The sequence below is a fragment of the Eubalaena glacialis genome, chromosome 2 (genome assembly GCF_028564815.1).
Source record: "Eubalaena glacialis isolate mEubGla1 chromosome 2, mEubGla1.1.hap2.+ XY, whole genome shotgun sequence".
NCBI classification, from domain to species: domain Eukaryota; kingdom Metazoa; phylum Chordata; class Mammalia; order Artiodactyla; family Balaenidae; genus Eubalaena; species Eubalaena glacialis.
The window spans coordinates 57,056,298-57,080,180 of record NC_083717.1 but is presented as its reverse complement, the minus strand read 5'-3'; positions in this window follow the sequence as shown (position 1 = coordinate 57,080,180).

The window sequence follows — 23,883 nt, the reverse complement described above, 5'->3', positions numbered from 1 at the left end:
AATATTCATTGCAGCTCTGTTTACAATAGCCAGGACATGGAAGCAACCTAGGTGTCCATCATCGGATGAATGGATAAAGAAGATGTGGCACATATATACAATGGAATATTACTCAGCCATAAAAAGAAATGAAATGGAGGTGTTTGTAATGAGGTGGATGGAGTTAGAGTCTGTCATACAGAGTGAAGTAAGTCAGAAAGAGAAAAACAAATACAGTATGCTAACACATATATATGAAATCTAAGGGAAAAAAAAAAAAAAAAAAGAGGTCATGAAGAACCTAGTAGCAAGATGGGAATAAAGACACAGACCTACTAGAGAATGGACTTGAGGATATGGGGAGGGGGAGGGGTGAGATGTGACAGGGTGAGAGAGTGTCATGGACATATATACACTACCAAATGTAAAATAGATAACTAGTGGGAAGCAGCCGCATAGCACAGGGAGATCAGCTCGGTGCTTTTTGACCACCTAGAGGGGTGGGATAGGGAGGGTGGGAGGGAGGGAGATGCAAGAGGGAAGAGATATGGCAACATATGTATATGTGTAACTGATTCACTTTGTTGTAAAGCAGAAGCTAGCACACCATTGTAAAGCAATTATACTTCAATAAAGATGTTTAAAAAAAAAAAAAAAAAAAAAAAGAAATATATGTTTGGTTTTCTTCCCAGGTTCTTGGCACAGAGCTTCTAAAACCCTTGGAATTTTCTGAGTGGTAGGGATGACAGGAGGATCTTTAATTGTTCATAATAAGCCCCTTTCAACCCTACCTCAGAAACTGGGTTTTTAATTTATATTACTTGTTTTTCTTTTATTTTCGTAGAACATTCCCTCAATAAATGCTTGACAGCTAGTACCAAATAACGTACTCTTTACTACCAAGTCTCAACACATAATTTGGCTGGCTCTTAATAAACACAAGATAACCAAAGAAGAAAAGAACTATTATTGTTCTAAGGAAAGAAGAATGTCTCATTTTTCCTTTGAACAAGAGGGAGTACTGACAAAGATTCTATGCTTGACAAAACTTTAGCAAGACTCCTAAACCTTCTCCTTGGCTCACTTGTGCACTTCTTTGTAAAATCCTTTGCAAGAACTCAGCTAAGTAAATTTAGCAAGGGTCCCTCATCATCCATATCTGATTATTCTCAATATCTAACCAAGCTTATCATACTCCATCATCCTGGCCTTTCTTAACCAAGAATACTTTTAAATTTGTTTAGCCAAAATCCCTTTACACATGACATACTCTCTAAGTACTTTTCCATCCAGTGACCTCCACCAGGCTCCTTGGTTATAAATTTCACTAGTCCATGCTGTATCCAGCATTGACACTTGTTCTGCACTGAGATATCTCTCCCCATTGCAATAGTACTGGAAAAAAATGGGGGTTTTTTGTTTGTTTGTTTTTGTTTTTGTTTTTGCTTTGCTTAAACTTATGTCTTGCTATGTTTTTTCTTTGGCAGTTGTCAAAATCAAAAAACCCATCCAGTTCAGTACAGTCTTCCTTATCTTTTGATTCAGAGGCATGAAAAGCCAAAAGTGTACATTTTGCAATCTCAACTTCTCATTCACGGGATCATTGCATTATCTCCTGGTGAAAGCATTCTTTCCTTTGAAACTAAGACCTGTAGGTCATCCCAGCATAAACTTGGAGGAATAGGAGACAAAAAAGTGGCTATTGTTTCAACAGAGGCTAATACTGAGTGGTATCACTCCAAATTCTACTCTTTGATTTTTGGACCCATGTATACAGGTTATTAGAAAAAATGCACCATATATTAGTTACTGATTCAAAGCATTAACAGTATCTTGGTGAACCTTGACACAGTCCTGCAACATATTACCACCTATCTGGTACTGTAACTGAGTCTTCAAAAGGCCCTCCCACCATTCTATCAAGCCAGCAAGTTCAGGATGGACAGGAACATGGTGAAACTGGTGGATTTCATGAGCATGGGTCCATTGCCACTCTTATTTTGCTGTAAAATGAGTTCCTTAATCCCAAGCAATTCTGTGTGGGATACTATGACAGTGAATAAGGCATTCTGTAAGTCCAGAAATGTCAGTTTTTCAGAAGTACTGCTTTCAAAGAAGGCAAATCCTTATCCAGAGTAAATGTCTATTCCACTATGGACAAAATGCTCTCTCATGATGGCAGTGGTCCAAAGTAATCAACCTGCTACCAACTAGCTGCCTGAAAACTTCAGGAATGGTGTCATAACAGCAGAGTCTTTGTTGCTGTCTGCTGCTGGCCAATTTGCCACTGGGAATTGGTGACCAGAAACCCATGACGCTGAACCCATGCATAACTACATTCCTGCCATCATGGCCACTTCATTATGAGCTCATTAGGTAATGAAAAAGTTGGCTGGGGAAAAAGGCTGACTGGTATCAACAGACATATCATCTTAGCCACTTGAGTATTAAAATCCTCCTCTGCTTAGATAAAATTTTGGTAAGCATTCACATGAAAAATATCTTTATTTTATTTATTTATTTTTACCCATTAGGAAAGAACTCTTTATATAATCTTCCCCAATTGTCATTGTTATCAATTTTCCAATCCCGTTTCTCTCAAGTCCCTACCATCAATCCATACTATTGGCCACAGTACATGAATCAGTATACAATCAAAATCTGGTCATTTAAGTGAATATGGAGGTCCACTGTCCATAATCCTGCCCACTGAATAGACTTCCATTTTCCTCTGTCCAGGGATGTTGCAGAGAGGAGCTGTAGTGCTGCAGCTGTCCACTATTGTGTGGTGCTTGCATATCATGAGGAACCATCTATAAACCAAGTCTGCGTCTTTTCTTCCTCTGTCAACTGATAGTAGGGAACTCCCCATTATAGATGAGTTTAGGCTGGGAGAGACAAGGTAGTGTAGCAGTAGGGATCATAGGAATTTGGGTCACTAATTCATGTAACTTACTTTGCCTGTATGGCCTGCTTGGGCCTAATCACATATATATCACATACATTTGATAGATTTGTTATGCAGGTCCAACTTGATGACTTAGTGTATCAGATAACACTCAGCTCATGATGGAAGTTCAGATCACATGGTAACAGTGTGGTCCATTGTCAAGCATTCACTCTCTAAACACAGCAGCAGGCCTAGAGATGTTTCTCAAAAGGAGAATAGTTATCTTTGGAAGACAGAAGGACCTTTTTCAAAATCCTAAAAACCTGAATTACCATTCAAATATAGGACCTGCAAAAGGCTCCAAATAGCATCCCTTTTTGCCATAAAACTTTAAGAACCACCAGGTATACTGGGATATGTGCCTCAAGTAATAGAGCAGTTTGCACAGCATAATGGAAATGTTGGAGAGTCTTCTCTTCTCTTAGGCCCAATTAAAAACTAGCAACTTTTTGGGTTACTCAATAAAAAGGCCAGAGTTATATATTCAAATGAGGATTATTTTGCTTCCAAAATCCAAAGGCTCACCAGACATTCTGCCTCTTTCTCGGTTGTAGGAGGGCCCAAATACAACAATTTACGCTTCACCTAAATAGAATATCTGAACAAGTTCTATAACTCTTGCTCCTAGAAATTTCACTAGGGCACAGACACCTAAATTTTAGCTGGATTGATTCCCCACTCTCTGCTGTGCAATGTGTTGTAAATGAGTCTAGAGTAGTTGCTCTTCTTGCTCACCAGGTCCAATCAGCATAGTGTCATAAACGTAATGAGCCAGTGTGATATCTTGTAGAAGAGAAGGAAATCAAGATCACTGAAAACCAAATTGTGACATAGGACTTGGTAGTTGATATACCCCTAAGATAGGAAAATAAAAGTATGTTTTTGGCCTTGTCACCTGAGGAAAAACACTTATGTTGGGCACTATGGACAGGTATTGAGAAAAGTCATTTGCTAAATCAATAGTTAACTACTGGGTACCAGGGGATATGTAAATTTGCACAAGCAATGCAGTCAGAGTCACCACTAGGTTAAGCTTGAGATAATCCCCTGTCATTCCCCAAGATATGACTCTCTTCTGCACAGACAAAATAGAAGAGCTGATTGGGATGGGATGGGAATCACCATAAATTGTATGGTGTCCCTGGATCATGGCACCCTGGCAGTGACGGGCTGCACAGGCTCTTGGGAGGGGAGACTTGTATCTTTCAATTCTTGATAGTGGCGCAAATGTATGCAGTCCACCAGGAATGAGGCATTGCTATTGAATTACTATTTTCATAGGTAGAGGGAGTTTTAATGGCTTTCATTTGGCCTTTCCTACCACAATGGCCCCAGTCTGCAGGTCAAGGGACCAATAGCAGCTGAGGGAATTCTGTCAGCTGCTAAGTATCTCTCTTCCAATTATGCATTCTAGAACCAGAGAAATACCACAGGATGGGTCCAGGAACTACTGGGAACAACTGTGAGACTGACCTGAGCTAAAAACCACAGATCACATGACTCCTATTCTGATTGGAGGTATGCAATTAGGGCTATCCTCAAAAAAGTGTGAGTTCAGCATTCCCTGAAAATTCTGATTGTTTCCTTTCTTTCAATTCACAGTGTTAAAAGGTGTTAAAAGTTCCTTTTGTGAAAGGCAGGGAGAAAGATTAACAATATAAACTTTTATTCATGTGGGGGATTATTCCACAAGAGAACACGGTCTCCCTTCATTTAAAGAGTTATAGGTCTGTAAATTGTCTCATCTCCAGGAGTTGATTAAAGGACTGTGGCTTTCTATTTGTATAACTGAAGTTAGACTTTTGCTCAATAGTCCTTGTAATTTACTTCTTATGCTTATCAAGTATGAATTTAGTAGATTTCCTATCTCTTTCACTTCTAGGGACACCGTGATTAACTAGCCTAAGCCATAGGTCTGTGTTGGTCAGACTAATAAGAATGGTTCTTTGGAGGAGACCTTCAAGATGAGGGAGGAGTAAGATGTGGAGATCACCTTCCTCCCCACAAACACATCAGAAATACATCTACATTGTGGAACATCTCCTACAGAACACCTACTGAATGCTGGCAGAAGACCTCAGACTTCCCAAAAGGAAAGAATATCCCCACGTCCCTGGGTAGGGCAAAAGAAAAAAGAAAAAACAGAGACAAAAGAATAGGGACAGGACCTGCACCTCTGGGAGGGAGCTGTGAAGGAGGAAAAGTTTCCACACACTAGGAAGCACCTTCACTGGCGGAGATGCAAGTTGGCGTGGGGGAAGCTTCGGAGCCACAGAGGAGATCGCAGCAATAGAGGTGTAGAGGGCAAAGCAGAGAGATTACCACACAGAGGATCAGTGCCAACCAGCACTCACCAGCCTGAGAGGCTTGTGTGCTCACCCGCCGCCAGGGCGGATGGGGGCTGGGAGCTGAAGCTGGGGCTTCGGAGGTCAGATCCCAGGGAGAGGACTGGGGTTGGCTGCGTCTACACAGCCTGAAGTGGGCTAGTGTGCCACAGCTAGCCCGGAGGGAGTCTGGGAAAAATTCTGGAACTGCCTAAGAGGCAAGAGACCATTGTTTTGGGGTGAATGAGGAGAGGGAATTCAGAGCACTGACTAAAAGAGCTCCTGAGATGGGCACGAGCCATGGTTATCAGCACGGACACCAGAGACGGGCATGAAATGCTAAGGCTGCTGCTGCAGTCACCAAGAAGCCTGGTGTACAAGCACAGGTCACTATCCACACCTCCCCTCCCAAGAGTCTGTGTGGCCCGCCACTGCCAGGGTGCCGTGATCCAGGGACAACTTCCCTGGGAGAACACACAGTGTGCCTCAGGCCATTGCAACATCATGCTGGCCTCTGCCGCCACAGGTTCACCATGCATTCCGTACCCCTCCCTCCCCCCAGCCTGAGTGAGCCAGAGCCCCCTAATCAGTGGCTACTTTAACCCCATCCTGTCTGAGCAAAGAACAGTCATCCTCAGATGACCTACAGGCAGAGGTGGGGCCAAATCCAAAGCTGAACCCCAGGAGCTGTGCAAACAAAGAAGAGAAAGGGAAATTTCTCCCAGCAGCCTCAGGAGAAGAGGATTAAATCTCCACAATAAACTTGATGTACCCTGCATCTGTGGAATACCTGAATAGACAATGAATCTTACCAAAAATGAGGTGGTGGACTTTGGGAGAAACTGTAGACTGCGGGTTTGCTTTCTGTATCTAATTTGTTTCTGGTTTATGTTTATCATAGTTTAGTATTTAAAGTTTATTATCATTTGGTAGATTTGCTCATTGATTTGTTTGCTCTCTTCATTTTTAAAATACATATAGATAAATTTTTTCCCCATTTTTTCTTTTTGTGAGTCTCTATGTGTATGCTTCTTTGTGTGATTTTTTCTGTATAGCTTTGCTTTTACCATTAGTCCTAGGGTTCTGTCTGTCCATTTTTTTGTTTTTGTTTATGTTTTTTTCTGTTGTCTTTTTTTTAGTATAGTTTTTAGCACCTGTTATCATTAGTGGGTTTGTTTTTTGGTTTGGTTGCTCTCTTCTTTCTTTCTTTTTTTATTACTTTAAAATTTTTCTTTATTTTTAATAACTTATTTTTTTATTTTAATAACTTTCTTTTCTTTCTTTCTTCCTTGCTCTTTCTTTCTTTCTTTCTTTCTTTCTTTCTTTCTTTCCTTTCTTTCTTTCTTTTTCTCCCTTTTCTTCTGAGCCGTGTGACTGACAGTGTCTTGGTGCTCTGGCCGTGTGTCAGGCCTGTGCCTCTGAGGTGGGAGAGCCGAGTTCAGGACATTGTTCCACCAGAGACCTCCTGGCTCCCTGTAATAGCAAATGGCAAAAACTCTCCCACAGATCTCCATCTCAATGTTGAGACCCATCTCCACTCAACAACCAACAAGCTACAGTGCTGGACACCCTAAGCTAAACAACTAGCAACACAGGAACACAACCCCACCCATTAGCAGAGAGGCAGGCTAAAATCATAATAAGGTCACAGACACCCAAAAACACAACACTGTATGTGGTCCTGTCCACCATAAAGAAAAGATCCACCTTCATCCACCAGAATACAGGCACCAATTCCCTCCACCAGAAAGCCTACACACCCCACTGAACCAACCTTAGCCACTGGAGACAGACACCAAAAACAATGGGAACTATGAACCTGCAGCTTGCAAAAGGAGACCCCAAAAACAGTAAGTTAAGCAAAATAAGAATACAGAGAAACACACAGCAGATGAAGGAGCAAGGTAAAACCTCACCAGACCAAACAAATGAAGAGGAAATAAGCAGTCTACCTGAAAAAGAATTCAGAGTAATGATAGTAAAGATGATCCAAAATCTTGGAAATAGAATGGAGAAAATACAAGACACATTTAACAAGGACCTAGAAGAACTAAAAAGCAAACAAACAATGATGAACAACAAAATAAATGAAATTTAAAATTCTCTAGAATGAATCAATAGCAGAATAACTGAGGCAGAAGACCGGATAAGTGACCTGGAAGATAAAATATTGGAAGTAACTACTGCAGAGCAGAATATAGAAAAAGAATGAAAAGAATTGAGGACAGTCTCAGAGACCTCTGGGACAACTTAAATGCACCAACATTCGAATTATAGGGATGCAGGAAGAAGAAGAGAAAGAGAAAGGCCCTGAGAAAATATTTGAAGAGATTATAGTTGAAAACGTCCCTAACATGGGAAAGGAAATAATCAACAGGTCAAGGAGGCACAGAGAGTCCCATACAGGATAAATCCAAGAGGAAACAGGCCAAGAAAAATATTAATCAAACAATCAAAAATTAAATACAAAGAAAAATATTAAAAACAGCAAGGGGAAAACAACAAATAATATACAAGGGAATCCCCATAAGGTTAAGAGCTGATCTTTCAACAGAAACTCTGCAAGCCAGAAGGGAGTGACAGGACATATTTAAGTGATGAAAGGGAAAAACCTACAACCAACATTATTCTACCCAGCAAGCATCTCATTCATATTCAACGGAGAATTTAAACCTTTACAGACAAGGAAAAGCTAAGAGAATTCAGCACCACAAAACCAGCTTTACAACAAATGCTAAAGGAACTTCTCTAGGCAGAAAACACAAGAGAAGGAAAGACCTACAATAACAAACTCAAAACAATAAAGAAAATGGTAATAGGAACATACATATCGATATCTACCTTAAATGTAAATGGATTAAAGGCTCCCACCAAAAGACATAGACTGGCTGAATGGATACAAAAACAAGACCCGTATATATGCTGTTGACAAGAGACCCACTTCAGACCTAGGAATACATACAGACTGAAAGTGAGGGGATGGAAAATGATATTCCATGCAAATGGAAGTCAAAAGAAAGCTGGAGTAGCAATTCTCATATCGCAGAAAAAGAGATTTAAAAATAAAGACTATTACAAGAGACAAACAAAGAAGCTAGATAATGATCAAGAGATGAATCTAAGAAGATATAACAATTGTAAATATTTATACACCAAACACAGGAGTACCTCAATACATAAGGCAAATGCTAACAGCCATAAAAGGAGAAATTGACAGTAACACAATCATAGTAATGAACTTTAACTCCCCACTTTCACCAATGGACAGATAATCCAAAATGAAAATAGAGAAAAACACAAGCTTTAAATGATACATTAAACAGGATGGAATTAATTGATATTTATAGGACATTCCATCCAAAAACAACACAATACACGTTCTTCTAAAGTGCTCATGGAACATTCTCCAGGATAGATCATATCTTGGGTCACAAATGAAGGCTTGGTAAAGTTAAGAAAATTGAAACCGTATCAAGTATCTTTTCCGACAACAATGCTATGAGACTAGATATCAATTACAGGAAAAAAATGTAAAAAATACAAACACATGGAGGCTAAACAATTTGCTAAATAATAAGCAAGAGATCACTGAAGACAACAAAGTGGAAATTTTAAAACACCTAGAAGCAAATGACAATGAAAACACGGTGACCCAAAACCTATGGGATGCAGCAAAAGCAGTTATAAGAGGGAAATTTATAGCAATACAACCCTACCTCAACAAAAAAAAACATCTAAAATAAACAACTTAACCTTACAGCTAAAGCAATTAGAGAAAGGTGAACAAAAAAACCCCTAAGTTAGCCAAAGGAAAGAAATAATAAAGATCAGATAAGCAATAAATGAAAAGGAAATGAAGGAAACAATAGCAAAGATCAATAAAACTAAAAGCTGGTTCTTTGAGAAGATAAACAAAATTGATAAACCATTAGCCAGACTCATCAAGAAAAAAAGGGAGAAGACTCAAATCAATAGAATTAGAAATGAGAAAGGAGAAGTAACAACAGACACTGCAGAAATACAAACGATCATGAGAGATTACTACAAGCAACTCTATGCCAATAAAATGGACAACCTGGAAGAAATGGACAAATTCTTAGAAATGCACAACCTGCCGAGACTCAACCAGGAAGAAATAGAAAATATGAACAGACCAATCACAATCACTGAAATTGAGACTGTGGTTAAAAATCTTCCAACAAACAAAAGCCCAGGACCAGATGGCTTCACAGGCAAATTCTATTAAACATTTAGAGAAGAGCTAACACCTATCCTTCTCAAACTCTTCCAAAATACTGCAGAGGGAGGAACACTCTCCAACTCATTCTACAAGGCCACCATCACCCTGATACCAAAACCAGACAAAGATGTCACAAAGAAAGAAAACTACAGGCCAATATCACTGATGAAAATAGATGCAAAAATCCTCAACAAAATACTAGCAAACAGAATCCAACAGCACATTAAAAGGATCATACACCATGATCAAGTGGGGTTTATCCCAGGAATGCAACGATTCTTCAGTATACGCATATCCATCAATGTGATACACCATATTAACCAACTGAAGGAGAAAAACCATATGATGATCTCAATAGATGCAGGAAAAGCTGTCGACATAATTCAACACTCATTTATGATAAAAACCTGCAGAAAGTAGGCATAGAGGGAACTTTCCTCAACATAATAAAGGCCATATATGACAAACCCACAGCCAATATTGTCCTCAATGGTGAAAAACTGAAACCATTTCCACTAAGATCAGGAACAAGACAAGGTTGCCCACTCTCACCACTATTATTCAACATAGTTTTGGAAGTGTTAGCCACAGCAATCAGAGAAGAAAAAGAAATAAAAGGAATCCAAATTGGAAAAGAAGAAGTAAAGCAGTCACTGTTTGCAGATGACATGATACTATACATAGAGAATCCTAAAGATGCTACCAGAAAACTACTAGAGCTAATCAATGAATTTGGTAAAGTAGCAAGAAACAAAACTAATGCACAGAAATCTCTTGCATTCCTATACACTAATGATGAAAAATCTGAAAGAGAAATTAAGGAAACACTCCCATTTACCATTGCAACAAAAAGAATAAAATACCTAGGAATAAACCTACCTAAGGAGACAAAAGACCTGTATGCAGAAAACTATAAGACACTGATGAAAGAAATTAAAAATGATACAAACAGATGGAGAGATATACCATGTTCTTGGATTAGAAGAATCAACATTGTGAAAATAACTATACTACCCAAAGCAATCTACAGATTCAATGCAATCCCTATGAAATTACTAGTGTCATTTTTCACAGAACTAGAACAAAAAATTTCACAATTTGTATGGAAACACAAAAGACCCTAAATAGCCAAAGCAATCATGAGGAAAAAAAACGGAGCTGGAGGATTCAGACTCCCTGACTTCAGGCTATACTACAAAGGTACAGTAATCAAGACAGTATGGTACTGGCACAATAACAGTAATATAGATCCATGTAACAAGATTGAAAGCCCAGAGATAAACCCACACACATATGGTCACCTTATCTTTGATAAAGGAGGCAAGAATATACAATGGAGAAAAAACAGCCTCTTCAATAAGTGGTGCTGGGAAAACTGGACAGCTACATGTAAAAGAATGAAATTAGAACACTCCTTAACACCATACACAAACATAAACTCAAAATGGATTAAAGACCTAAATGTAAGGCCAGACACTATAAAACTCTTAGAGGAAAACACAGGCATAACACTCTATGACATAAATCACAGCAAATCCTTTTTGACCCACCTCCTAGAGAAATGTACATAAAAACAAAACTAAACAAATGGGACCTAATGAAACTTAAAGCTTTTGCACAGCAAAGGAAACCATAAACAAGACGAAAATACAAGCCTTAAAAAAGGGAGAAAATATTTGCAAATGAAGCAAATGACAAAGGATTAATCTCCAAAACTGAGTTATTTGTAGTGAGGTGGATGGACCTAGAGTCTGTCATACAGAGGGAAGTAAGTCAGAAAGAGAAAAATAAATACCGTATGCTAACACATATATATGGAATCTTAAAAATAATAATAATTATTATAGTTCTGATGAACCTAGGGGCAGGACAGGAATAAAGACATAGATGTAGAGAATGGACTTGAAGACATGGGGAGGGGGAAGTGTAAGCTGGGATGAAGTGCGAGAGTAACATTGACATATATACACTACTAGATGTAAAATAGATAACTAGTGGGAGCAGCTGCATCTCATGGGGAGATCAGCTCAGTGCTTTGTGACCACCTAAAGTGGTGGGATAGGGAAGGTGGGAGGGAGATGCAAGAGGGAAGGGATACAGGGATATATGTATACATTTAGCTGATTCACTTTGTTACACAGCAGAAACTAACACAACATTGTAGAGCAATTATACTCCTATAAAGATGTTAAAAAAAATACCTAGAGACAAATGAAAATCAAAACATGACAATCTAAAACCTATGGGATACAGCAAAAGCAGTTCTAAGAGGGAAGTTTGGAGCAATAAAATCTTACCTCAGGAAACAACGAAAATCTCAAATAAACAACCTAACTTTACACATAAAGCAACTAGAGAAAGAACAAACAAAACTCAGTTAGTAGAAGAAAGAAATCATAAGATCAGAGCAGAAATAAATCGAGTAGACTAAGAAAACAACAGAAAATATCAACAAAACTGAAAGCTGGTTCTTTGAAGAGATAAACAAAATTGACAAACCTTTAGCCAGACTCATTAAAAAAAAGGGGGGGGGCGGGGAAGAGGGTCCAAATCGATAAAATTAGAAATGAAAACGGAGAAGTTACTGACACCAGAGAAATAGAAAGGACCAAAAAAGTCTACTACAAGCAACTATATGTCACTAAAATGGACAAGCTAGAGAAAATGGTCAAATTTTCACAAAGGTAAAATCTTCTGGGACTGAACCAGGAAGAAATAGAAAAATGAACAAACCAATCACAAGTACTGAAATTTAATCTGTGATTTAAAAACTCCCAATTAACAAAATTCTGGGACCAAATTACTTCACAGGTGAATTCTACCAAACATTTAGAGAAGAGTTAACACCTATCCTTCGGAAACTATTTCAAAAAATTTCAGAGAGAGGAATACTTCCAAACTGACTCTATGAGGCCACAATTACCCTGATACCAAAACCAGGCAAAGATATTATGAAAAAGAAAATTACAGGCCAATATCACTGATGAACATAGACGCAAAAATCCTCAACAAAATACTAGCAAACTGAATCCATCAATACATTAAAAGGATTGCGCACCATGATCAAGTGGAATTTATCTCAGGGATGCAAGGATTTTTCAATATCTGCTAATCAATGTGATACAGCACGTTAACAAAGTGAAGAATAAAAACCATATGATCATCTCAATAGATGCAGAAAATGCTTTTGATAAAATTCAATATCCATTTATGATAAAAAAAAAAAACCCTCCAGAAAGTGGGCATAGAGGGAACATATCTCAACATAATAAAGGCCATATATGACAAACCCACAGCTCACATCATACTGAATAGTGAAAAATGTAAGAATTTCCTGTAAGATCAGGAACAAGACAAGGATGTATACTCTTGCCACTTTTATTCAACATAGTTTTGGAAGTCCTAGCCACGAGAATCCAAATTGGAAAAGAAGAAGTAAAACTGTCACTGAAGATGACATGATACTATACATAGTGACAGTGAGAGGGTGACGCAAGAGGGAGGGGATATGAGGATATATGTATACGTATAGCTGATTCACTTTGCTATACAGTAGCAACTAACACAACAATGTAAAGCAATTACACTCAAATAAAGATGTAAAAAAAAAAAAATCTTAAAGATGCTACCAGAAAACTCCTAGAGCTCATCAATGAATTTGGTAAAGTTGCAGGATACCAAATTAATACACAGAAATCTGTTGCATTTCTATACACCAGCAATGAAAGATCAGAAAGAGAAATTAAAAAAACAATCCCATTTATCATCACATCAATAAGAATACGATATCTAGAAATAAACCTACCTAAGGAGGCAAAAGACCTACACTCCAAAAACTATAAAATGCTGATGAAATAAATAGATGACACAAACAGAAAGATATACCATGTTTTTAGATTAGAAAAATCAATATTTTTAAAACGATCATACCAAGACAATCTACAGGTTCAATGCAATCTCTATCAAATTACCAATGGCATTTTTCACAGAGCTGGAACAAAATAATTTTTAATTTGTAAGGAAAACAAAAGATGCAGAATAGCTAAAGTCATCTTGAGAAAGAAAAATGGAGCTAGAGGAATTGGGCTCCCTGACTTCAGACTATACTACAAAGTTACAGTAATTAAAACAGTATGGCACTGGAACTAAAACAGAAATATAGATGAATGGAGCAAGATAGAAAGCCCAGAAGTAAACCCATGCACCTATGATCAATTAATCTACAACAAAGGAGGAAAAAATGGAGAAAAGACAGTCTCTTCAATAAGTGGCGCTGGGCAAACTGGAGAGCTACATGCGAAAGAATGAATTTAGAACATTCTCTAACATCATACACAAAAATAAACACCAAATGAATTAAAGACCTAAATGTAAGACCAGATACTATAAAACTCTTAGAGGAAAACATACGCAGAACACTCTGACATAAATCACAGCAATATATTTTGGAATCATCTCCTATAGTAATGGAAATAAAAACAAAAACAAACGATTCAAACCTAATTAAACTTAAAATATTTTACACAACAAAGGAAACCATAAACAAAACAAAAAGACAACCTACAGACTGGGAGAAAATATTTGCAAACAATGCACCGAAGAAGGGTTTAATCTCCAAAATATACAAATAGCTCATACAGCTCAATATAAAAAACAAACAACTCAATTAAAAAATGGGCAGAAGTTCTAAATAGACACTTCTCCAAAGTAGACATGCAGATGGACAAAAGACATATGAAAAGATGCTCAACATTGCTAATTATTAGAGAAATGCAAATCAAAACTTCAATGAGGTATCACCTCACACCAGTCAGAATGACCATTATCAAAATGTTTACAAATAATGGATGCTGGAGGGGGTGTGGAGATAAAGGAAGCCTCCTACACCACTGGTGGAAATATAAATTGGTACAGCTACTATGGAGAACAGTATGGAATTTCCTTTAAAAACTAAAAGTAGAGCTACCATATGATCCTGTAATCCCTAATTCAAAAATATACATGTACCCCAGTGTTCCTTGCAACACTATTTACAGTAGCTAAGATGTGGAAGCAACCTAAAATGTCCATCTATGGATGAATGGATAAAGAAGATGTGAGATATATAGATATAGATATAGATATAGATACACAATGGAATATTACTTAGCCATAAAAAATGATGGAATAATGCCACTTGCAGCAACATGGAAGGACCTAGAGATTATCATACTAAATGAAGTAAGTCAGACAGAGAAAGACAAATGTATGATATCACTTATATCTGGAATCTAAAAAAAAATGATACAAATAAACATATACAAAACAGAAATAGACCCACAGACATAGAAAATAAATTTATGGTTACCAAAATAGAAAGGGGGTGGGGAAAGGGTAAATTAGGAGTTTGGGATTAAAATATACATACACACTACTATATTAAGTAGTTAGCAAACAAGGACCTACTGTATAGCGCAGGGAACTATACTCAGTATTTTATAGTAACCTATAAGAAAAATAATCTGAAATATATATATATGTATATATATACACACAGACATACATATACATACATATACATACCTGAATCATCACTTTGTTGTACACCTGAAACTAACACAACATTGTAAATCAACTATACTTCTATTTTTAAAAATTTGACCTGATCCAACTTTATATTCCTTCCACAATTATCCTATACCCTTAATATTCATTCTCAAACATGTTTCCCAGAATTCTGCTTGTAGAAGTTAGAAAACTCAAGTGGTTCCTTTGAGAGGTAGCACATAACCTCATCAGTCACATTTTGTACCTCCCCTTTAGGGGTCTGCTGGGACTTGTGTCTAGTCATAGGTGGCAAATGTCTCAGGGGAGGTCATTATTGTTTCCTAAGCAAATGCAAAGATAATATCACAGATGGAGTTGGGAAGGATGTTACCATTGTGGATTTAGAGGCTGCTACGTTGGAGTACCAGTGCTACTGGAGTTGAGGAGGTCACTTTTGCTCAGGGTGGGTAGACCACTTCCACTGGCAAAGAAGACTCATCAATATTTAGGAGTTTTATATACCCAGATTTTTCAAGGTCATCCTACATGTTTCTATCCCACAACACAGGATCCCATTTTTCCCAATAATTTTCTCACTTTAACAGTAGACATCCTAGGAATCTGGAAGTTTAACTTTCCTCAAAATTTAACCAATTACTGCTTGATTTTCAGCCATTTCAGCCCAGACGGGAGAATAGGCTCTCCCTCATGCATACCTAGAAACTCTTAGGTCATTGATGCAAGCCTGAGCTGATAATTTGAATCCCTAAGCTCACTCTTTTATTTTTACCACTTTTTCAGGGACATTAGGAGAAACCAAACAACACCATTATATGCCTTAGTTTTCCAAAAGTATTTCAAACTATTATATACAGAGTCACTTAATTACTTTCTTATTATAAGTGGTTATTTAGTAGTATCTAATGCACATATTTTGCTTATCTCTATAAACATTTCATACCCTGGACTATAGTGCTCTGTTTACTACTAGAATTAGAGTCATTAGTGTCTTTATTTTTTTTTAATATAATCAGATTAGAGAGAAAATTCCAAAAACATAGAACCCATTCAGAAAACTCATCCTTAAAATTCTGTTCCTTTTGAACCACTCTGGGTACCCAAAATTATGTTAGTCATTGTTCTCCTGAAGAGACTAACTAATATCATAGATAGATAAACAGATATATAGATACATAGATAGAAAGATACATACATACATGCACATATACATACACACACACATACATGCATACATACATATGAAAAAAAGATTTGTTGTAAGTACTGGTTTAAGCAGTCATTGAGGCCCCCAAATCCCACTATTTGCTATCAGAAAACTGGAGAACCAGGTAAGCTGGAGGTATAAAATATTTAAAATCTGAAGGTCAGAGAATAGGGAAATAGGTGGTGTACTTCTAGTCCCAGGAATAAGGCCTGAGAACAGGGGGCGAATGGTTTAAATCCCAGGGTCCAAATCTCTAAGAACCAGAATAACTGATGTATTAATGAACATACAGACATCCAGCTCAGTAAAAGAGAAATTTGCACTTTCTTTGCTTTTGAGTTTTATTCAGGCTCTCTATTCAGACTGGATGATGCCTGCCCACATTAGTGACAGATGATCTCTTTACTCAGTCTACTGAATCAGATGCTAATCCCTTCCAGATATCTTCACAAACACAGCCAGAAAAAGTATTTTACCAGCTAGTTGGACTTCTCTTAGCCCAGTTAAATTGACACATAAAATTAACCATCACAAGTCCATCCTCTTGTGACATATATATATGTTGTATCAAATAATGTTAATCTCCAAATAAAGACAATACTGAGGTTTTAATTCTGCCTAACATGATACATCTATGTTAAATACTACTGAAAACAAACTCCTACCCCAGAAGAGGAAAGACAGTCCTTAAGTAGGTTTACTTTTCTTCTTTATATCTCTAACAACTGTATGATGTAAATTAAATGATACTTAAATATATGATATTAAGTTAATACATCTCATATTATAAGTTAAGGGAATGATAAAGAATAGAAAACAAAGGTATATGTTTAATATATGTGTGCATACACAAAAACATTCATAACAAAATAGGGGAAAATATTCATGCCAATTACAGTCCTTATTTCTGTAACTAGTCACGAAGTTGAACCTGGTATTATACTACCCTATTCTAATCCCATTCTGTATTTCTTTCGCCTCAGCAACAACTTCATCTGGTTAGAGAATTTATCTGATTGGTAAACCTTTATTCTTAAAGGGTCTAGTGTTATTACCAGTGTTGCTTGCATTGGGTTATCGTAGTTTCCAACTGACCTCAGTGAAAGGGTATGCTAATCCTAAAGAAATCCTTATTTTGTATTCCAGACAAACTCTTCATTATCTTCATTGTAGTTGTTGTCCAATTTCCCTTTGGTAGTGACAAAATCCTTGTTTATTTCCAACATTAGCCAGGCTCCTGATTCTTTTCCAAGGAATCTGTGCACTTCCTTACAAAATCCTTGGGAAAAAACCCTATTAAAACAGTATAGCAAGAGTCTCTCATCCTCCATGTCTGATAATCAATACCCAATCAGGTTTCTCATCCTCCACAATCCACCAGGTAAGTCTGATTAGCCAGGCTTGTCTTCAGCACTATTCAACTAAGTCAGTTTAGCCAGAATCCACATTACCCTTGATGTTTCCTTTTAGTGACTTTTCATCCACTGAACCCCACCAGAATCCTTTGGCTTTAAATACCTAATTGTCCATGCTGTATTCAAATTTGAGCCCAGTTTTATACTGAGGTCTATTTTCCTGTATTACAACATTTCTGAATAAAACCCATTTTTTTTTCTGCTTTAATTATGCCCACTTCTGGTTTATCTTTGATAGTTATGATGTGAATTGGATAGAATCAGACTGATTATTGAGACTCTGGACCCCACATCCAGAACCCTAAGTGTGCAATTTTGAAAACTTTGTCTTCACTTCTGACTGATTGATCATGTATCCATTGGTTAGTCCATCTGCTACACCATTGACCCAGACAAATATCTATTGTAGCTTGTAGCGAAAGAGTTTGAATGTTAAGATTTGGGGTATAATGTAGAAGGTATATTAGAGTCCCAGACAATGAGAGGCTGGCTTAGAGTGCTTGTTGTATGAAGTGATCAGATCCTTTCTTCAGTCTCCCCTTGCCTTCCATGTACAGAGCAATTTTAAATTTCACCTGGGAATCTCTTAAGGTTGCAAACCAACAATAAGTATAAAGATTGTTTATAAAAATGAGATCTCTCAGCTGGCTAAAATAAAAAACCTTCTTGAACTCCTGCTGAAATGTGCTCTAACTTTGTCTGCTTACTCTCCTGTTGGCATAATATTGCTAATAATAATTCGGAACTTCAATGGCCTTTTGGGGAAACATAATTCCCAAACTGGCTCCTCTAAAATCTCTTCTTTCTCATCACAGCTGTTTATTCTTCCTTCAGTTACTGATTTGGATTGTCCCTCCATTTCCTTTGATTTCTTTTACATGTCTCCCTTCATACCTCTGCGCTCTGCATTTTTCTGTCCAGAAATTTTTCCTTCCCACTTCAGCTATTCAACTCCCAGTGACTTGAACTGTAGGCCTCCTAATCTGAATTGAGGACTCCCAAGGGATTAATGGATCCCCAAAGTAAACACTTATGGCTAAAAGAGAAAAAAATGATTATTTGGAAACAGAACTTGATTTTAATCCCTCATATGTGTTCAAAGATATCCAGACAGCTGCTAGGTATTTCATCAGTGACTGTCCTAAAACTTAGTTAACAGCTTCCATCAAATTACATATTGGGACAAAAAGAATCTTAACAGTCATGTTTACAAACATTTGTAAACAGGTAATTTTAACTTGTCCACTGCCAGAAACACAATACAGATAAAAATATAAAGTGGTTATAAACAAGTGAAATTGTATTACTATGTCTTACTGAGTCAGGGCCAAAGTTTTAGAATGAAAGCTCTAAGATAGCTATTTGCACCTATATATAAGTTTATGTATGTTTCTCTAAGTGTGTATGTATGCATGTATGTTATGTATATGTGACATTTTCTACCTCTGGATATTACTAAATTAATTCATAAAATCTCAAGAGTGTTATCTTCAAATGAAAGATAAATAAATGATCTTATAAATTAGGTATTCCAAAAACCCTCAGAAATATAAAAATAAACAATTTTAAGTCTGCTTAACTGGGGTAGCCTTTATAAAATAAAGCCCATTTTAAAAATTGTTGTTATTGGGGCTTCCCTGGTGGCGCAGTGGTTGAGAATCTGCCTGCCAATGCAGGGGACACGGGTTCAAGCCCTGGTTTGGGAGGATCCCACATGCCGCGGAGCAACTAGGCCCGTGAGCCACAATTACTGAGCCTGTGCATCTGGAGCCTGTGCTCCGCAACAGGAGAGGCCGTGAAGGTGAAAGGTCCACGCACCGCGATGAAGAGTGGCCCCCACTTGCCGCAACTAGAGAAAGCCCTCGCACGGAAACGAAGACCCAACACAGTCAAAACTAAATAAATAAATAAATGAAATTAAAAAAAAATTGTTGTTATTTAACCATACACAAAACTAAACTCAAAATGGATTAAAGACCTAAAGGTAAGGTCGGTTACTATAAAACTCTTAGAGGAAAATATAGGCAGAACACTCTTTGACATAAATCATAGCAAGATCTTTTTTTGACCTATCTCCTAGAGTAATGAAAACAAAAATAAACAAATGGAACCTAAATAAACTTAAAAGCTTTTGCACAGCAAAGGAAACCGTAAACAAAACGAATAGACAACCTTCAGAATGGGAGAAAATATTTGCAAATGAAGCAACTGATAAGGGATTAATCTCCAAAATATACGAACAGCTCATGCAGCTCAATATCAAAAGAACAAACTACCCAATCAAAAAATGGGTGGAAGACCTAAATAGACATTTCTCCATAGAAGACATACAGGTGGACAACAAACACATGAAAAGATGCTTAGTATCACTAATTAGTAGAGAAATGCAAATCAAACCTATAATGAGGTATCACCTCACGCTAGTCAGAATGGCCATCAACAAAAAACCTACAAACAGGGGGCTGGGAGCTGAGGCACGGGCTTCGGTCGGATTGCAGGGAGAGGACAGGGGGTGGCGGCGTGAACACAGCCTGAAGGGGTTAGTGCACCACAGCTAGCCAGAGTCCGTGAAAAAGTCTGGAGCTGCCGAGGAGACAAGAGACTTATTCTTGCCTCTTTGTTTCTTGGTGCATGAGGAGAGGGGATTAAAAGCGCTGCTTAAAGGAGCTCCAGAAACGGGCACGAGCCGCGGCTATCAGCGCAGACCCCAGAGATGGGCATGAGACGCTAAGGCTGCTGCTGCAGCCAGCAAAAAGCCTGTGTGCGAGCACAGGTCACTATCCACACTGCCCCTCCCGGGAGCCTGTGCAGCCCACTACAACCAGGGTCCCGGGATCCAGGGACAACTTCCCTGGGAGAACACACAGTGTGCCTCAGGCTGTTGCAACTTCACGCCGGCCTCTGTCGCCACAGGGTCACCCCGCACTCCATACCCCTCCCTCCCCCCAGACTGAGTGAGCCAGAGCCCCCGAATCAGCAGCTCCTTTAACCCCGTCCTGTCTGAGCAAAGAACAGAAGCCCTCAGGTGACCTACACGCAGAGGTGGGTCCAAATCCAAAGCTGAACACTGGGAGCTGTGTGAACAAAGAAGAGAAAGGGAAATTTCTCCCAGCAGCCTCAGAAGCAGTGGATTAAAACTCCACAATCAACTTGATGTACCCTGCATCTGTGGAATACCTGAATAGACAATGAATCATCCCAAATTGAGGAGGTGGACTTTGGGAGCAAGATATATTATTTTTTCCCCTTTTCCTCTTTTTGTGAATGTGTATGTGTATGCTTCTGGGTGAGATTGTGTCTGTATAGCTTTACTTTCACAATTTGTCCTAGGGTTCTGTCCATCCATTTTTGTTTTTTGTTTTTACTTTAAAAAATTTTATTTCTTAATAATTATTTTTTATTTTAATAACTTTATTTTATCCCCTTTCTTTCTTTCTTTCTTTCTATTTTTTCTCCCTTTTATTCTGAGCCGTGTGGATGAAAGACTCTTGGTGCTCCAGCCAGGTATCAAAGCTGTGCCTCTGAGGTGGGAGAGCCAACTTCAGGACACTAGTCCACAAGAGACCTCCCAGCTCCAGGTAATACCAAATGGTGAAAATCTCCCAGAGATCTCCATCTCAACAGCAAGACCCAGCTTCACTCAACGACCAGCAAGCTACAGTGCTAGACACCCTATGCCAAACAAGTAGCAAGACAGGAACACAGCCCCATCCATTAGCAGAGAGGTTGCCTAAAATCATAATAAGCTCACGGACACCCTAAAACACACCACCAGACGTGGACCTGCCCATCAGAAAGACAAGATCCAGCCTCAACCACCAGAACACAGGCACTAGTTCCCTCCACCAGGAAGCCTACACAACCCATTGAACCAACCTTAGCCACTGGAGACAGATACCAAAAACAATGGGAACTATGAAACTGCAGCCTGCGAAAAGGAGACCCCAAACACAGTAAGTTAAGCAAAATGAGAAGACAGAAAAACACAGCAGATGAAGGAGCAAGGTAAAAACACACCAGACCTAACAAATGAAGAGGAAATAGGCAGTCTACCTGAAAAAGAATTCAGAATAATGATAGTAAAGATGATACAAAATCTTGGAAAGAGAATAGACAAAATGCAAGAAACATTTAACAAGGACGTAGAAGAACTAAAGACGAAACAAACAACAATGAACAACACAATAAATGAAATTTAAAAAAAAAATACTCTAGAAGGGATCAATGGCAGAATAATGGAGGCAGAAGAACGGATGAGTGACCTGGAAGATAAAATAGTGGAAATAACTACTGTAGAGCAGAATAAAGAAAAAAGAATGAAAAGAACTGAGGACAGTCTCAGAGACGTCTGGGACAACATTAAACGCACCAACATTTGAATTATAGGGGTCCCAGAAGAAGAAGAGAAAAAGAAAGGGACTGAGAAAATATTTGAAGAGATTACAGTTGAAAACTTCCCTAATGTGGGAAAGGAAATAGTTAATCAAGTCCTGGAAGCACAGAGAGTCCCATACAAGATAAATCCAAGGAGAAACACACCAAGACACATATTATTCAAACTATCAAAAATTAAATATAAAGAAAACATATTAAAAGCAGCAAGGGAAAAACAACAAATAACACACAAGGGAATCCCCATAAGGTTAACAGCTGATCTTTCAGCAGAAACTCTGCAAGCCAGACGGGAGTGGCAGGACATATTTAAAGTGATGAAGGAGAAAAACCTACAACCAAGATTATTCTGCCCAGCAAGGATCTCATTCATATTTGACGGAGAAATTAAAATCTTTACAGACAAGCAAAAGCTGAGAGAGTTCAGCACCACCAAACCAGCTTTACAACAAATGCTAATGAACTTCTCTAGGCAAGAAACACAAGAGAAGGAAAACACCTACAATAACAACCCAAAACATTTAAGAAAATGGGAATAGGAACATACATATCGATAATTACCTAAATGTAAATGGATTAAATGCTCCCACCAAAAGACACAGACTGGCTGAATGGATACAAAAACAAGACCCGTATATATGCTGTCGACAAGAGACCCACTTCAGACCTAGGGACACATACAGACTGAAAGTGAGGGGATGGAAAAAAGATATTCCATGCAAATGGAAATCAAAAGAAAGCTGAAGTAGCATTTCTTATATCAGAGAAAATAGATTTTAAAATAAAGACTATTACAAGAAACAAAGAAGGACACTACATAATGATCAAAGGATCGATCCAAGAAGAAGTTATAACAATTGTAAATATTTGTGCACCCAACATGGGAGCACCTCAAAACATAAGGCAAATACTAACAGCCATAAAAGGGGAAATCAACAGTAACACAATCATAGTAGGGGACTTTAACACCCCACATTCACCAATGGACGGATCATCTAAAATGAAAATGAATAAGGAAACACAAGCTTTAAATGACACATTAAACAAGATGGACTTAATTGATATTTATAGGACATTCCACCCAAAACAACAGAATACACATTTTTCTCAAGTGGTCATGGAACATTCTCCAGGATAGATCATATCTTGGGTCACAAATCAAGCCTTGCTAAATATAAGAAAATTGAAATTGTATCAAGTATCTTTTCCGACCACAATGCTATGAGACTATTTATTAATTACAGGAAAAGATGTGTAAAAAATACAAACACATGGAGGCCAAACAATACACTACTTAATAATGAAGTGATCACTGAAGAAATCAAAGGGGAAATCAAAAAATACCTAGAAACAAATGACAATGGAGACACGATGACCCAAAACCTATGGGACGCAGCAAAAGCAGTTCTAAGAGGGAAGTTTATAGCAATACAATCCTACCTTAAGAAACAGGAAATATCCCAAATAAACAACCTAACCTTGCACTTAAAGCAATTAGAGAAAGAAGAACAAAAAAACCCCAAAGTTAGCAGAAGGAAAGAAATCATAAAGATCAGATCAGAAATAAATTAAAAAGAAATGAAGGAAACGATAACAAAGATCAATAAAATTGAAAGTTGATTCTTTGAGAAGATAAACAAATTTGATAAACCATTAGCCAGACTCATCAAGAAAAAACGGGAGAAGACTCAAATCAATAGAATTAGCAATGAGAAAGGAGAAGTAACAACTGACACTGTAGAAATACCAACGATCATGAGAGATTACTACAAGCAACTCTATGTCAATAAAATGGACAACCTGGAAGAAATGGACAAATTCTTAGAAATGCA